This window comes from Aethalodelphis obliquidens, unplaced genomic scaffold (genome assembly GCF_003676395.1).
Source record: "Aethalodelphis obliquidens isolate GAN/ISIS:26980383/991018 unplaced genomic scaffold, ASM367639v1 scaffold36, whole genome shotgun sequence".
In the NCBI taxonomy this organism is placed as follows: Eukaryota; Metazoa; Chordata; class Mammalia; order Artiodactyla; family Delphinidae; genus Aethalodelphis; species Aethalodelphis obliquidens.
Window position 1 is genome coordinate 1307075 of NW_020837980.1, and position 17191 is coordinate 1324265.

At 35.7% G+C, this 17191-nt stretch overlaps 1 pseudogene; it reads left to right on the forward strand.

Annotated features, from left to right (window-relative positions):
* The window catches only part of LOC113632231 (S-phase kinase-associated protein 1 pseudogene), a 40500-nt pseudogene extending 28709 nt beyond the window's left edge, over positions 1-11791 (forward strand).
* The last annotated feature ends 5400 nt before the right edge of the window (positions 11792-17191 follow it).

Here is a 17191-nt window from a genome sequence, read left to right on the forward strand (position 1 = left end):
TATCCTTTTGTCTCTGTTTAGTTTTTTCTTTTGCCCTAACCAGGTACGTGGGGGGTTCCTTGCCTTTTGGGAGGTCTGAGGTCTTCTGCCAGCGTTCAGTAGGTGTTCTGTAGGAGTTGTTCCACGCGTAGATGTATTTCTGGTGTATCTGTGGAGAGGAAGGTGATCTCCGCGTCTTACTCTTCTGCCATCTTCCCGGAAGTCCCATCGAGTATCTAGAATGTGTTTAAACTTAAATGACTATCAGTTTAAAACAAGTAGATATCGTTATTGGTCAAAATATACGAACCCCATGATAACCACAAATCAAAAACTTATAATAAGGGCTTCCCTGGTGGTGCAGTGGTTAAGAATCTGCCTGCCAATGCAGGGGACACTGGTTCGAGCCCTGGTCCAGGAAGATCTCACATGCCACAGAGCAACTAAGTCTGTATGCTACAACTACTGAGCCAGCGCTCTAGAGCCCACGAGCCACAACTACTGAGCCCATGTGCCACAACTACTGAAGCCCATGTGCCTACAGCCTGTGCTCTGCAACAAGAGAAGCCACCACAATGAGAAGCCCATGCACCACAATGAAGAGTAGCCCCTACTCACCACAACTAGAGAAAGCCTGCTCACAGCAATGAAGACCCAATGCAGCCAAAAAATAAATAAATAAAATAAATTTATTTTTAAAAAAACTATAATAAATATACAAAAACTAGAGAGAAACAAACACAAGTACACCACTAAAGAAAAACATCAAACCATAAGGGAAGAAACTAAAACAAGAATAGAACAGAGAAGAACTACAAAAACAACCAGAAAACAAGTAATAAAATTGCAATAAGTACACATCTATCAATAATCACTTAGATGTCAATGGACTAACTACTCCAATTGAAACACAGAGTGGCTGATTTGATTTTAAAAAAAGAAAACCAAGACTCACCTATATGCTGCTTACAAGAGACACTTCAGAGCTAAAAAGACACAGAGACTGAAAGTGAAGGTATGGAAAAAGATATTTCATGCAAATGGAAATGACAAGAAAGCAGAGGTAGCAATACTCATATAAGACCACAGACTTTAAAACAAAGTCTATAGCAAAAATAAAAAGAAGGGTATTATATAATGATAAAGGGATCAATACAAGAAGAGAATATAACACTCATTAACATCTATGCACCTAATACAGGATCATCTAAATATAGAAAGTAAATATTAACAGACATAAAGGGAAAATTTGACAATAACACAATAATAGTAAGGGACTTGAACACCCCAGTTACATCAGTGGACAGAAAATCCAGACAGAAAATCAATAAGAAAAAAGTGGTCTTAAATGACACATTAAACCAGTTGGACTTAATAGATATTCCATCCAAAAACAGCAGAATACACATTCTTTTCAAGTACACAGGATAAATCTCATGCTAGGCCACAAAACAAATCTCAACAAATTTAAGAGGATAGAAATTATATCAAGCATTTTTTTTTGAACCACAATGGTATAAAACTAGAAATCGATTACAGGAAGAAAAGTGGGAAAAGCACAAACATGAACACTGAAAAATATGCTACTAAGAAACCAACAGGTCAATGAAGAAATCAAAAAGGAAATCAGAAAATACAACCAGACAAACAAACAAAACCCCACAACTTTCCAAAATCTTTGGGATGCAGCAAAAGCATCTAATAAACTTCTAATAAGGAAGTTTATAGCAATACAGGCCTAACTCAAGAAACAAGAAAAATCTCAAATAAACAACCTAACCTACCGTCTACAGGAATTAGAAAAAGAAGAGCAAACAAGCTCAAAGTCAACAGAAGGCAGGAAATAATAAAGATTAGAGAGGAAATAAACAGTGATTAAAAATGAATAGGAAAAATACAGTGAAAATAAGAGCTGTATTTTTAAGATAAAAAAAATTGATAAACATTTAGCCAGGTTCATCAAGAAAAGGAGAGAGGACCCAAATAAACAAAATGAGAAATGAAAGAGGAGAAATAACAACCAGTATCACAGAGATTTTTAAAAATCATAAGAGAATATTATAGTTACATGCCAACAAATTAGACAACCTAGGAGACATGGACAAATTTCTATAAATGTACAACCTTCCAAGACTGAATCAGGATGGTGAAAATGAACTTCTAATTTAAAAAAACTCCCAGCAAACAAAAGTCCAGGACTGAATGGCTTCACAGAGGAATTCTACAAAACATATAAATAAGAGCTTTCCTTCTCAAACTATTCAAAAAAATTGAAGAAGATGGAAAATTCCCAAATTCATTCTATGAGGCCATCATTACCCAGATACCAAAAAGAAATAAAGATACTACAAAAAAAAGAAAATTACTGGCCAATATCTCTGATGAATACAGATGAAAAATTTTTCTCAATAAAATATTAGCAATCTGAATTGAACAATATATAAAAAGGATAATACAGCATGAACAAGCAGGATTTATCCCAGGGATGTAAAGATGGCTCAATATCCACAAATCCATCGATGTGATATGCCACATTAATAAACTGAAGCATAAAAACCATATGATCCTTCAATGGATACGGAAGAAGCATTTGACAAAATTCAACATCTATTCATGATAAAAACTCTCACCAAAGTTGGTATAGAGGGAACACATATCTCAATATAATAAAGGCCATGTATGAGAAACCCACAGTTAACATCATACTCAATGGTGAAAAGCTGAAAGCCCTTCCTCTAAAATCAGAAACAAGACAAGGATGCCCAATCTTGAAGTTTCTATTTAACATAGTATTGGAAGTCCTAGCCACAGCAATCAGACAAGGAAAAAAAAAGTCATCCAAATTGGAATGGAAGAAGTAAAACTGCCACTATTTGTAGATGACATGATAATATATATAGAAAACTCAAAAGTTTCCACCAAAACATTGTTAGAACTAATAAATGGATTCAGTTAAGTTGCAGGATTAAAGATTAATATACATAAATCTATTGCTTTTCTATACACTAATAATGAACTATCAGAAAGAGAAAGCAAGAACACTACCCTGTTTAAAATCACATCAAGAAAGGTAAAATATCTAGAAATAAACTTAACCAAGGAAGTGAAAAACCTATACTCTGACAACTATAAAACATTGATAAAGGAAATTGAAGAGAATACAAAGAAATGAAAAGATATCCCATACCCTTGAATTGGAAGAATTAATATTGTTAAAATAGTCATATTACCCAAAGCAACCTACAGATTTAATGCAACCCTTCCCTGTCAAAATACTCATGACATTTTTTACAGAACTAGAACAAATAATCCTAAAATTTTTATGGAACCACAAAAGACCCCAAATAGCCAAAGTAATCTTGAGAAAAAAGAATAAAGCTGAGGTATCATGCTCCCTGACTTCAGGCTATACTACAAAGCTGCTGTAATCCAAACAACATGGTATTGGCACAAAAACAGGCACAAAGATCAATGGAACAGAATAGAGAGAACAGAAATAAACCTCCACATTTGTGGCCAATTAATCTACAACAAAGGAGGTAAGCATATACAATGGAGAAAAGACAGTCTCTTCAATTATTGGTGCTGGGAAAACTGGACAGCAACATGTAAAAGAATGAGAATAGAACATTTTCTCACACCATACACAAAAAAACTCAAAATAGATTAAAGACCTAAATGTGAGCCCTGAAAACATAAAATCCCTAGAAGAGAACACAGGCAGAACACTCTTTGACAAAATTATAGCAATATTTTTTGTGTCTGTCCCCTAAGGCAAAAGAAACAAAAGCAAAAATAAACAAATAGCACCTAATTAAACTTAAAAGCTTTTGCACAACAAAAGAAACCATCAACAAGATGAAAGACAACCTACTGAATGGGAGAAAATATTTGCAAATTATATAACTGATAAGGGGTTAATATCCAAAATATATAAATAGCTCATACAACTCAACATCAAAAAAAAAACTCAATTAAAAAATGGGGAGAAGACCTGATAGATATTTTTCCAAAGAAAATATACAGATGGTCGGTCAATAGGCACATGAAAAGATGCTCAATATCGCTAATCACCAGAGAAATGTAAATCAAAACCAATGAGAGATCACCTCATACCTCTCAGAATGGCTATCATCTAAAATATGAGAAAAAACACATAGGCCAGGATGTGGAGAAAAGGGAACCCTCATACACTGTTGGTTGGAATGTAAATTGGTGTAGCCACTATGGAAATCAGTATGGAGGTTCCTAAAAATATCAAAAATAGACCTACCATGTGATCCAGTAATTTCACTCCTATGTATTTATCCAAAGAAAATGAAAACAGTAATCCAAAAAGATATATGCTCCTCATGTTCACTGCAACATCATTTACAATAGCCAAGATTTGGAAGCAACTTAAGTGCACATCAGTAGAAGAATGGATAAAGAAGTTGTATATATATAATGAAATATTACTCAGTCATAAAATATAATAAAATCTTGGATGGACCTGAGGGTATTATGCTTAGTGAAATAAGTCAGACAGAGAAAGACAAATAGTCTGTCATAACTTATATGTAGAATATTAAAAAATAAAACAAATGTATATAAAAAAACAGAAACAGACTCAGAGATATAGAGAAAAAAGGCTGGGTGCCAGTGGGGACAGGGAAGGGGTGGAAAGGCAAGATAGGGGTTGATGATTAAGAGGTACAAACTACTATGTATAAAGTAAATAAGCAACAGGAAATATAGTACAGCACAGGGAATATAGTGATTATTTTGTAATACCTTTAAAAGGAGTATAATTATTAAAATATTGAATCAGTTTGTTGTATACCTGAAAATAATATAACATGTAAATAAATTATACTTCCATAATTAACTAATTAGTTAATTATGTAATTTACATAAATTATGTAATTTACATAAATTATGTAATTTATGTAAATAAATTATACTTCCATTAATTAACTAATTAGTTAGTTAAATATCTGGGAAGTGAGGAAAGTTTATTAAAAATTCTATTGTCCTATTATTTACAAATTATATTGCAAATGTCGGCTTAATTGTCTGTTTCCACTACTGGGCAGTAAGTTGAGGTTAGGATTGATGTATTTGTCATCTATTGATATGTAATATCTTATGCAAGGCTTGGCACAGAATAGGTATTCAGTAAAATTTAAGTTCTGAATAGGTGAAATGGTGTAGATATAATATATATGTATTTTGAAATAAATATATCCTCTGCAATGTGCTTTATGTAGGATCTCCCACTATCTTTTCTCTTCCTGCCTATTCATTATATAAAGATATATGAAATGTTCAAAATGTCAAGCCACGCCTTGGCAAAATCAATGAGTCCTTTTTTATTTCATAGTAGGATCATTTTTACTCAGCCACTCATCTGACTTACCTCCTTTACCAACATTATTTTCCAATTTTAAAGTATGATTAGCATTATTTTCAGGATATTAATTTGCTAGAAGTATCCTTTGGTCATTGTTCCCCACATCTTTTTCCCATTTTTTGTGGGACCCTCAGCTTGGCCCTTCTATATCCTTCCCTGACTCCCAGGCCCTTTTTTTCTTTGCCTGTTCTGTCTCCCAGGATGCACTGAATGTTGTAAAATTCTCTAGAGGGGAAAAGCACAAGTTTAATCCTAGTCTTTCAAACTTAAAGGAGTGTCTCTTCCTTACACTAAAACCACCTAACTCTTTTAGAGTATATAAGCAAAACACAGTGGAATAAATGCAGTCACTCATTATGAACAAAAAAACTGAACCAATGTAAGAAAGGACCTCATAGGTAGATGTGTATGAGATAGCACAGAGACTAAAACACAGACCCTGAATCCAACCAAATCTAGGTTGAAATTCTAGATCTATCACTTTCCGTCTGAATTACTTCAATTTCATCATTCATAAATTTGATATAAATATTATACCTATATAGGGACTTCCTTGGTGGCCCAGTGGTTAATAATCTGCCTGCCAATGCAGGGGACATAAGTTCAATCCCTGGTCCAGGAAGATCCCACATGCTGTGAAGCAACTAAGCCCAAGAGCCACAACTACTGAGGGTGTGCTCAAGAGTCCATGAGCCACAACTATTGAGCTCACGCTCTGCAACTACTGAAGCCCACTTGTTTAGCGCCCATGTTCCACAACAAGAGAAGCCATCACAATGAGAAGCCCGTGCACTGCAATGAAGAGTAACCCCTGCTCATCACAACTAGAGAAAACCAACATGCAGGAACAAAGACCCAATGCAGCCAAAAATAAATTTAAAAATTTTTAAAAATTATACCTATATCATAAAGTTGTTGTACCTGCCAATTTTCTAGTACCATGGCCTTGGATACCTGTCAAGTAAAACATTTCAGCAAGTTTTTTCCAATTCTAAAATATCCTGTGGTTTTTTTGCCTCACATGTTTCTCTATTTCTTCTCTTGGTTGCTTCCTTAGATTTATAAGAGAGAAGGCGTTAAGTATTGCTGTTTATGACCAGCATTTTAGGTTTGCCATTGATTGACCTTTCTTGCCTCCTAAGTTCCACATCCTCACAGGCACATACACAAGAACTAACTATAGCCCTCCAAAAACTCTCAAAGCAGCTAAACTGCTTTCTTTTGGATAGAGATATTCCTAGACAGAAGATTAGATTGAATATTGTCTTCACTATATCAGAAACAGTTGTTTCTAGTCTTCCAGGTGATAAAGCATCAGAGAAGGTAACTGAAATTTTACTCAGCAATGTTTTAAAACTCACTAGAAAATTGTGATTACTTATATGCTATTCCACTTAAAATATGGAGATTTTTTAAGGAGAAGTCAAAGGGAAATCAAACAATATAAACCTAATATCTAAAACCTTTTTAAAAATTAGAATGAATGAAAAACTATACACCAAGAAACTGGACAACCTAGATGAAATGGAAAAATTCTGAGTCACATACAACTTACTGACTGAAGAAATTCAGAAATTCAGAAATTTCTTACTGAATCAGGAAGAAATAAAAAATCTGAAGAGACTTATTACTAATAAGGAGATTGAATCAGTAATCAAAAATCTACCAGCAAAGAAAATCCCAGGACCAGATGGCTTCACTGGTAATTTTATCAAACATTTAAAGAAGAAATAACACCAATTCTTCTCAAACTGTTAAAAAAAATCAAAGAGGAGGAAACACTCCCAACTTCATTTTATGAAGCCAGCGTTTTTCTGATACCATAACCAGAAAAGGATATTACTAGTAAAGGAAACTACTAGCCATTACCCCTGATGAATATAAATGTAAAAAATTCTCAGTAAAATACTAGCAAAACAAATTCAGCAGCATAGTAAAAGGACCATACACCATGATCAACTGTGATTTATCCCTGAGATGTAAGGCTGGTCCAACATACACAAATGAATCAATGTTATATATCACATTAGTGGAATGAAAGAAAAGAACCATATTATCATCTAAATAGAAGTAGAAAAAGCATCTGAAAACATCCATTCATGATAAAAACTGTTAACAAATTAGGCATAGAAAGAGTATTCCTCAATATAATAAAGGCCATATATGATAAGCCCATAGCTAACATCATACCCAATGATGAAAGGTTGAAAGCTTTTCCTCTAAGATCAGAAAAAAGACAAATGTGCCCACTCTCACCACTCCTATTGAACATAGTAGTAGAAGTCCTAGGTAGGACAATCAGGCAATGAAAAGAAATTTAAAGAATCAGAATTGGAAAAGAAGAAGTAAAATTGTCTCTATTTGCTGATAAAGATTTTATATAGAGAAAATACTAAAAACTCAAGCAAAGAACTGTTAGATTTAATCAATGAATTCATTAAAGTTGCAGGATGCAAAATTAACATACAGAAAAACAGTAGCATTTTTATACATAAACAAAGAATTTTCAGAAAAAGACTAAAAGAAATTGATCCCATATACAATTGCATAAAAAATAATAAAATACTTAGTAATAAATTTAACTAAGGAGGTGAAAGAGGTCTACTCTGAAAACTAAAAAACATTGATGAAAGAAATTGAATAAGACATAAATAAATGGAAAGGATCCTGTGTTCATGAATCAGAAGAATTAATATTGTTAAAACAGTAATACTACCAAAGGCCAACACTAGCCTGGGAACCTGTCCTCATGCACCAGTGGGTGGACACCAGGCTATGGACCACCTGAGCCCTAAGCTGGCCCACCAGCAGGTGGACAACAGACTAGAGACACCTTGATACCCACAGCCAGCAGCCCAAAGATCTAACACCAACCACCAGTGGTTCAGCACTAGCCTTTGAAACAGGCCCTGCCCACCAACAGGCAAACACCAGTTCTAGGATTCTAGGACTTCAGCCAGTTCCCCTGGCATGCTGACCCACCTACAAGCAGCCAGCAGCCCCTGAATAAAGCAGGACCTGGCAACCAAATGGGCCAGGAGCCAGTCACACAAATGAAAATGAAAATGAAAACATAACAATCCAAAACCTATGGGAAGCAGTAAAAAGCAGTGCTAAGAGGGGAGTTTGTAGTGATATAAGCATACCTCAGGAAACAAGAAAAATCTCAAATAAACAACCTAACCTTACACCTAAAGCAACTAGAGAAAGAAGAACAAACAAAGCCCAAATTTAGTAGAAGTAAAGAAATCATAAAGATCAGAGCACAAATAAATAAAATAAAGACTAAAAACTCAGTAGAAAAGATCAATGAAACTAAAAGTTAATTCTTTGAAAAGATTTTTTTAATGATACCTTTAGCCAGACTCATCAAGAAAAAGGGAGAGGGACCAAATCAATAAAATCAGAAGTGACAAAGGAGAAGGTACAACTGACACCACAGAAATAGAAAGGATCATAAGAGACTACTATGAACTACTATACACCAATAATATGGACAACCTAGAAGAAATGGACAAATTCTTAGAAATGTACACTCTCCCAAGACTGAGCCAGGAAGAAATAGAAAATGTGAACTGACCAATTACCAGTAATGAAACTGAATCAGTAATTTTAAAACTCTGAACAAATAAAAGTCCAGGACCTGATGGCTTCACAGGTGAATTCTATCAAATATTTAGAGAAGAGTTTGCACCTTTCCTGAAATTATTCCAAAAATTGCAGAGGAAGGAATATTTCTGAACTCATTCTGTGAGGCCACCATCACCCTGATACCAAAACCAGACAAAGATATCACAGAAAAAGAATATTACAGGCCAATATCACTGATGAATCTAGATGTAAAAATCCTCAACAAAATATTAGCAACCTGAATTCAACAATACAGTAAAAGGATTATACACCACAATCAAGTGGGATTTGTCCCAGGGATGCAAGAATTTTTCAATATCCACAAATTAATGTGATATACCACATTAACAAATTGAAAAAATAAAAACCATATGATCATCTCAATAAATGCAGAAAAAGCTTTTGACAAAATTCAATACAATTTATGATAAAAAACCTCCAGAAAGTGGGCATAAAGGGAACCCATCTCAATATAATAAAGGCCATATACAAAAAACCCACAGCAAACATCATTCTCAATGGTGAAAAACTGAAAGCATTTCCTCTAAGATCATGAATGAGACAAGAATGCTCACTCTTGCCACTTTTATTCAAAATAATATTGAAAGAGCTAGCCACAGCAGTCAGCCAAGAAAAAGAAATTTTAAAAATCCAAGTTGGGAAGGAAGAAGTAAAACTTTCACTGTTTGCAGATGACATGATACCTCACATAGAAAATCCTAAAGACACCATCAGAAAACTACTAGAGCTCAGCAACAAAATCTGTGAAGTTGCAGGATACAAACTTAATATACAAATATCTATTGCATTTCTATACACTAACAATGAACTATCAGAAACAGAAATTAAGGAAACAATCTCATCTGCCATCACATCGAAAGGATAATATACCTAGGAATAAACCTACTTAAGGATGTAAAAACCTGTACTCAGAAAACTATAAGACACTGATGAAAGAAATTAAAGACAACACAGATGGAAAGATATATTGTGTTCTTAGATTGGAAGAATTAATATTGCTGAAATGAACATACTACCCAAGGCAACCTACACCTTCAATGTAATCCCTATGAAAATACCAAGAGCATTTTTCACAGAACTAGAACAAATAATTCTAAAATTTGTATGGAAATACAAAGACCCCAAGTAGCAAAAACAATCTGGAAAAAGAAGAGCAGAGCAAAAGAAATCATGCTCCCTGACTTCAGGCTACACCCCAAAGCTATGGTTATCAAAGCAGTATGGTACTGGCACAAAAACAGACACATAGATCAATGGGACAGAATAGAGTCCAGAAATAAACCCACGCACTTATGGTCAACTAATCTCTGACAAAGGAGGCAAGAATATACAATGGAGAAAAGACAGTCTCTTCAATAAGTGGTGCTGGGAAAACTAGAAAGCTACTTGTAAAGGAATGATATGAGAACATTTTCTCACAACATACTCAAAAACATTCAAAATGGGTTAAAGACCTAAATGTAAGACTGGAAGCCATAAAACTCCTAGAAGAAAACATAGGCAGAACATTTTTTGATATAAATCATAGCAATATTTGTTGGATATGTCTCCTAAAGCAAAGGAAATAAAAGCAAAAATAAACCAATGGGGGCTTCCCTGGTGGTGCAGTGATTGAGAGTCTGCCTGCTGATGCAGGGGACACAGGTTCATGCCCCGGTCCAGGAAGATCCCACATGCCACGGAGTGGCTGGGCCCGTGAGCCATGGCCGCTGAACCTGTGTGTCTGGAGCCTGTGTTCCGCAACGGGAGAGGCCACAGCAGTGAGAGGCCTGCGTATCACAAAATAAATAAATAAATAAATGGGACCTAATTAAACTTAAAAGCTTTTGCACAACAAAGGAAACCACTGACAAAACAAAAAGACAATCTACTGAATGGGAGAAAATATTTGCAAATGAAAGACTGATAAAGGGTTAATATCCAAAATGTACAAGGAACTCATACAACTCATCACCAAAAAAAAAAAAACAAAACCTATTAAAAAATATGCAGGGTGTTGGCCTTGTTCTCCGCTTTTCTGTTTTTCTTTTTGCAGATGCCACCCTGCTCTCATCAGCCTCTGACCTGCCATCTCCTTGAGTCCTAATACCACGCCTTCAATTAAGTTGCAGAGTTCTGGTGAAGAGATATTTGAAGTTGATGTTGAAATTGCAAAACAATCTGTGACTATTAAGACCATTTTGGAAGACTTGGGAATGGATGATGAAGGAGATGATGATTGAGTCCGCTTGACAAATGTTAATGCAGCAATATTAAAAAAAAGGTCATTCAGTGGTGCACCCACCACAAGGATGATCCTCCTCCTGAAAGTTGACCAAGGAATATTTTTGAGCTTATACTGGTAGCAAACTACTTAGACATCAAAGGTTTGCTTGATCTTACCTGCAAGACTGTTACCAATATGATCAAGGGGAAAACTCCTGAGGAGATTCGAAAGACATTCAATATCAAAAATGATTTTACTGAAGAAGAGGAAGTCCAGGTACGCAAAGAGAACTAGTGGTGGGAGGAGAAGTGAAATTTTGTGTTTGATGCTGTAACACTGTAAGGATTGTTCCAAATACTAGTTGAACTGCTTTGTTTATAATTGTTAATATTAGAAAAACAGTCCACAAATGCAGCAGCAAATCAGTTGTATTAGCAGAATATTGCCCTCATTGCATGTGTAGTTTCAGTACAGATTCCAAACTTATGTCTCAGTTTCTTCTAGTATGACCAAAAGTTCTTTTTTCTTTGCTCTGAATAAAATTGAACTGTAGGTTCTCTATAGAAAGTGGCATTTTGGGCTTTCCCTCTTTTTGTAAAGCAATTTCTGCCTAGTTTATTGTCCAGTTACCTTTAGTTTAGTGACTTGGCATTGTAAATAAAACAACTTGCAAAAAATTTTCTGAAATAGAATTAACATATTATCTTTATTTATGAGTTGGAAACTGGAAAAAGGCTACTTGAGGTAAATGTTATTAGAGTGGGGTTATCAGAATGTCTTCCAGCTTCCTGGAATCAGAGTACGGTTGGTATTGATTAGCCTGTATGTAGCAGCGCTCCCTTAACTGGATCTGAGGACTTGTTTTTGCATTTTTAATCCTATCAGCTTTGAATATGTTGGCTAGAGGCTCAGTTTCTACTCAGTTTATAGTTTGGGAGGAAATAGAATTAGACAGTTTGCTGACTTTTCAATTAAAGAAGACACTTAACCCAAGCAGTGTGTCATCTTTTTATAATCAGTGATCCTATGTGGGGAAAACCATAAACACTACTTGCATGTAAAAAATAATTTAACCTTTAATGTTAAAATGTGTGGCATAACCCAGAAAGCATCAGTCACAAATGCAAGATACTTTCAATAAAAAGTTACATACTAGGTAAAAAAAAAAAAAAAAAGGCAGAAGAACTGAATAGACATTTCTCCAATAAGGACATGCAGATAGCCAAGGTGCACATGAAAAGTTCAATCCCTGGTCAGGAAATTCCCACATGCCATGCGGTGCAGCCAAAAAAAACAACCTGATTACAAAATGGGATAAGGACATGAATAGACATTTTTCCAAAGAAGACATACAGATGGCCAGTAAACACATGGAAAGATGCTCAATGTCACTAATCATCAGGGAAATGCAAATCAAAACCACAATGAGATATCACCTCACACCTGTCAGAATGGCTATCATCCTAAAGACAAGAAATGACAAGTGTTGTTGAGGATGTGGAGAAAAGGAGACCCTTATAAACTCTTGGTGGGAACAAAAAGGGGCACAGCCACTATGGAGAACAGTATGGAGGTTCCTCAAAAAATTAAAAATACAGTAAGTCCCCTACGTATGAGCAAGTTGCATTCCAAGAGCGTGTTCATAAGTTCAGTTTGTTCCTAAGTCCAAGAAAGTTAGCCTAGGTACCCAAATAACACAATCAGCTAGTTATGTAGTACTGTACTGTGATAGGTTTATAATACTTTTCACACAAATAATACATAAAAACAAACAAAAAATAAAGACAACATTTTTAATCTTACAGTACAATACCTTGAAAAGTACAGTAGTACAGTATAACAGCTAGCATACAGGAGCTGGAATCAAGTGAACAGGCAAGAAGAGTTACTGACTGGAGGAGGGAGAGGAGGTGGGAGATGGTAGAGCTAAAGGATGATCAGCAATAGGAGACGGAGGGCAAGCTGCAATTTCACTCACTCTGAAAGCATGTTTGCATCTTTGAAAGTTCACAACTTGAAGGTTCATATGTAGGGGAATTACTGTAGAACTACCATATGATCCAGGAATTCTAATTCTGGGTATTTTTCCAAAGAAAATGAAAACACTAGTTCAAAAAGATATATGCACCCCTATGTTCATTTCAGCATTATTTACAATAGCCAAGCTATGGAAGCAACCTAAGTTCACATCAATAGATAAACGAATAAAGATGTGACACACACACACACACACACACAATGGAATATTACTCAGCCTTAAAAAGGAATGAAATCTTGCCATTTACGACAACATGAATAGAACTAGAAGGTCTTATGCTAAGTGAAATAAGTCAGACACAGAAATGAAAATACTGTATGGGAATTCCCTAACAATCCAGTGGTTAAGGCTCCATGCTTCCACTGCAGGGGGCACAGCTTCAACCCTTGGTCGGGGAACTAGTATCCCACATGCTGTGCAGTGTGGCCCAAAAATAAAAAATGAATTTAAAAATAAAAATAAAATATCGTATGATTTCATGTATGTGGAAACTAAAGAGAAAATAACAAATTAATAAACATGACAAAACAGAAACAGAGTTATAGATACAGAAACCAAAGGAGTGGTTGGCAGAGGGGAGGGGGTGGGGGGGAATGAGTGAAATAGCTGAAGGAGATTATGAGGTACAAACTTCCAGTTACAAAATAAATGAGGTATGGTTATGAAATGTACAGTATGGGGAATAGAGCCAATAACAATGTAATACCTTTGTATGGTGACATATGGTAACAAGACAATTGTGATCATTTTGAAATGTATAGAAAGATCAAATCACTATGTTGTGCAACAGAAACTAACATAGTGTTACAGGTCAATTATACTTCAAAAACAAACGAACGAACTCATAGATAAAGAGATCAGGTTTGTTGTTACAGATATGGGGTGTGGAGGTAGGGGTAATTTGATGTAGGTAGCCAAAAGGTACAAACTTCCAGTTGCAACATAAATAAGTACTACGGATGTATGTACAACATGATAAGTAACACTGTTGTATGTTATATATGAAAGTTGTTACGAGAGTAAAGCCTAAGAGTTCTCATCACAAGATAAAAAGCAACTAGCCAGGTGGGGGCACAGCCCAAACCACTAGCAGGCTGGTTCCTTAAGACTCCCTGAGCCACTGCTGCTCAGGACAATGCCCTGTCTACCAGAGGGCCCAGGACTTGGCCACACACACCCGTGCACCAGCACTAGCCCTGGAACACCAGAAACCCTGCACTGAGAGACACTGGGACCCAGCTCTGCTCACCAGTAAGCCAGCACTAGACTGCGACCTCCCTGGGGCTATGCAGGCAGCCATTTTGTTACCTGGCCCCACCCACTAGTGGCTGGGAGCCTCCACACAAGGCATAGCTGGCAACCAACCAGACTGGGGGCTAGCCACATCTACCAGGCCACCCACAGTTGTCAGCTCGCCACAACAGAAGTACCAATGCAGCCCATATGGAGGCACCCCTAGAGAATATTGCTCTGGTGACCAGAGTGGGGTGCATTGCTGGGACACAGAGGATATTTTCTAAAAAGGCCATTTATCCAAGTTTGGGAGATGCAGCCAACCTCGAAATACATAGAAATAAAAATAGCAAATCAGGCAAAATGAGGTGACAGAGGAACATGTTCAAACTGAAGGAACAATATAAAACCCCAGAAGAAGAACTAAGTGAAGTGGAGTTATCAATCTACACAATAAACAGTTCAGGGTAATGATTGTAAAGATGAGCAAAGAACTTGGGATAAGAGTGGATGAACAGGGTAAGAAGTTAGAAGATTTTAACAAAGTTAGAAAATATAAAGAAGAACCAAAGAGATGAAGAAAATAATAACTGAAATGTAAAATACACTAGAATGAATCAACAGGAGATTAGATGATACAAAGGAATGGATCAGTGAGCTGGAAGACAGAGGAGTGGAAATCACTGAACAGAAAAAAAAAAAAAGAATGAAAAGAAATGTATGATTACTTTAAGAGTTTAAGAGACATCTGAGACAACATCAAGAGTAACTAACATTCCCATTATAGGGGTTCCCAAGAAGAATAGAGAGAGAAAGTGTAAGAGAACATATTTGAAGACATAGCTGAAAGCTTCCGTAACCTGGGAAAGGATACAGACATGCAAGTGCACCAAGGAAAGCAAGTCCCAACTAAGTTCAATCCAAAGAGGACCACACCAAGACACATTGTAATTAAAATAAAAATTAAAGGTAAGGAGAAAATATTAAAAGCAGCAAGGGAAAAGCACCACGTTACTTACAAGGGAACTCCACAAAGCTATCAGCTAATGTTTTGGCAGACACTTTGCAGTCCAGAAGAGAGTGGCACAATATATTTAAAGTGATAAAAGGGAAAAACCTACAACAAAGAATACTCTACCTGGCAAGGATTTCATTCAGATTTATGGAAGAGAGAAAGAGTTTTACAGCAAGCAAAAGCTAAAAGAGCTCACTACCACCAAACTAGCTTTTAAAAAGTATTAAGGGATTTCTCTAAGTGAAAAAGAAAAGGCCACAACTAGAAACATGAAAATTACAAAAGAAAACATCTTATCGGTAAAGGCAAATACACAGTAAACATATTAAATCAACCACATATAAATCTAATAGGAAGGTTAAAAGACAAACACAGTGGGCTTCCCTGGTGGTGCAGTGGTTGAGTGTCCGCCTGCTGATGCAGGGGACACGGGTTCGTGCCCCAGTCCAGGAAGATCCCACATGCTGTGGAGCAGCTAGACCCGTGAACCATGGCCGCTGAGCCTGCATGTCCGGAGCCTGTGCTCTGCAACGGGAGAGGCCACAATAGTGAGAGGCCTGTGTACCGCAAAAAAAAAAAAAAAAAGACAAACAGAGTAAAATCACCTATATCTGCAATAAGTAGTTAAGGGATGCAAAAAACAACTAGATGTAAAATATTATGTTAAGAACAGTAAATGTTGGGGGAGGGGAGTAATACTGTTGTTAAAATGAATTTGAACTTAAGAGATCAGCAGCTTAAAATAATCACATCTGTATAGATTGCTATACATAAACCTCATGATAACTACAAATCAAAAATCTATAATAGGTAGCCATGTAAAAAAGTAAAAGGTATTCAAACATAACACTAAAGATAGTCATTAAATAACAAGAGAAGAGAACAAAAGAAGAACGAACAAAAATGAATTAATAAACAATCCCAAACCAATTAACAAAATAGCAATAAGCACATACCTATCGGTAATACTTTAAATGTAAATGGACTAATGCTCCAATCAAAAGATAAAGGGTGGCTGAATGGATACAAAAACAAGATCCATCTTTATGCTGCCTACAAGAGACTCACTTCAGATCTAAAGACACACACAGACTGAAAGTGAGAGGATGGAAAAGGTATTTCATGCTAATGGAAATGGAAAGAGAGCCAGGTTAGCAATACTTATATCAGACAAAATAGACTTTAAAACAAAGACTGTACCAGGGACAGAGACAAAAGTTACACTACGTAATGATTAAAGGATCAATCCAACAAGAAGATACAACAATCATAAATATATATGCACCCAACATAAAGACACCTAAATACATAAAGCAAATATTAACATACATATAGGGAGAAACTGACAACAATACAATAATAGTAGGGGACTTTAACACCCCATAAAATCTATGGAATGCAGCAAAATCAGTTTATAGGAATTTTCTACCTCAGGAAAAGGAGAAAATGCTAAAAACAAAACAAATGAACAAACAAAAAACTTACCTTATACCTAAAGGAAATAGAAGAAGAACAAACAAACCCAAAAATAGTAGAAGGAAAGAAATCATAAATACTAAAGCAGAAATTAATGAAATGGAAATTTTAAAAACAGTAGAAAAGATCAATAAAACTAAAGCTGGATTTTTGAAAAGTTGATAAAATAAAAATGATAAACCTTTAACCAGACTCACTGAG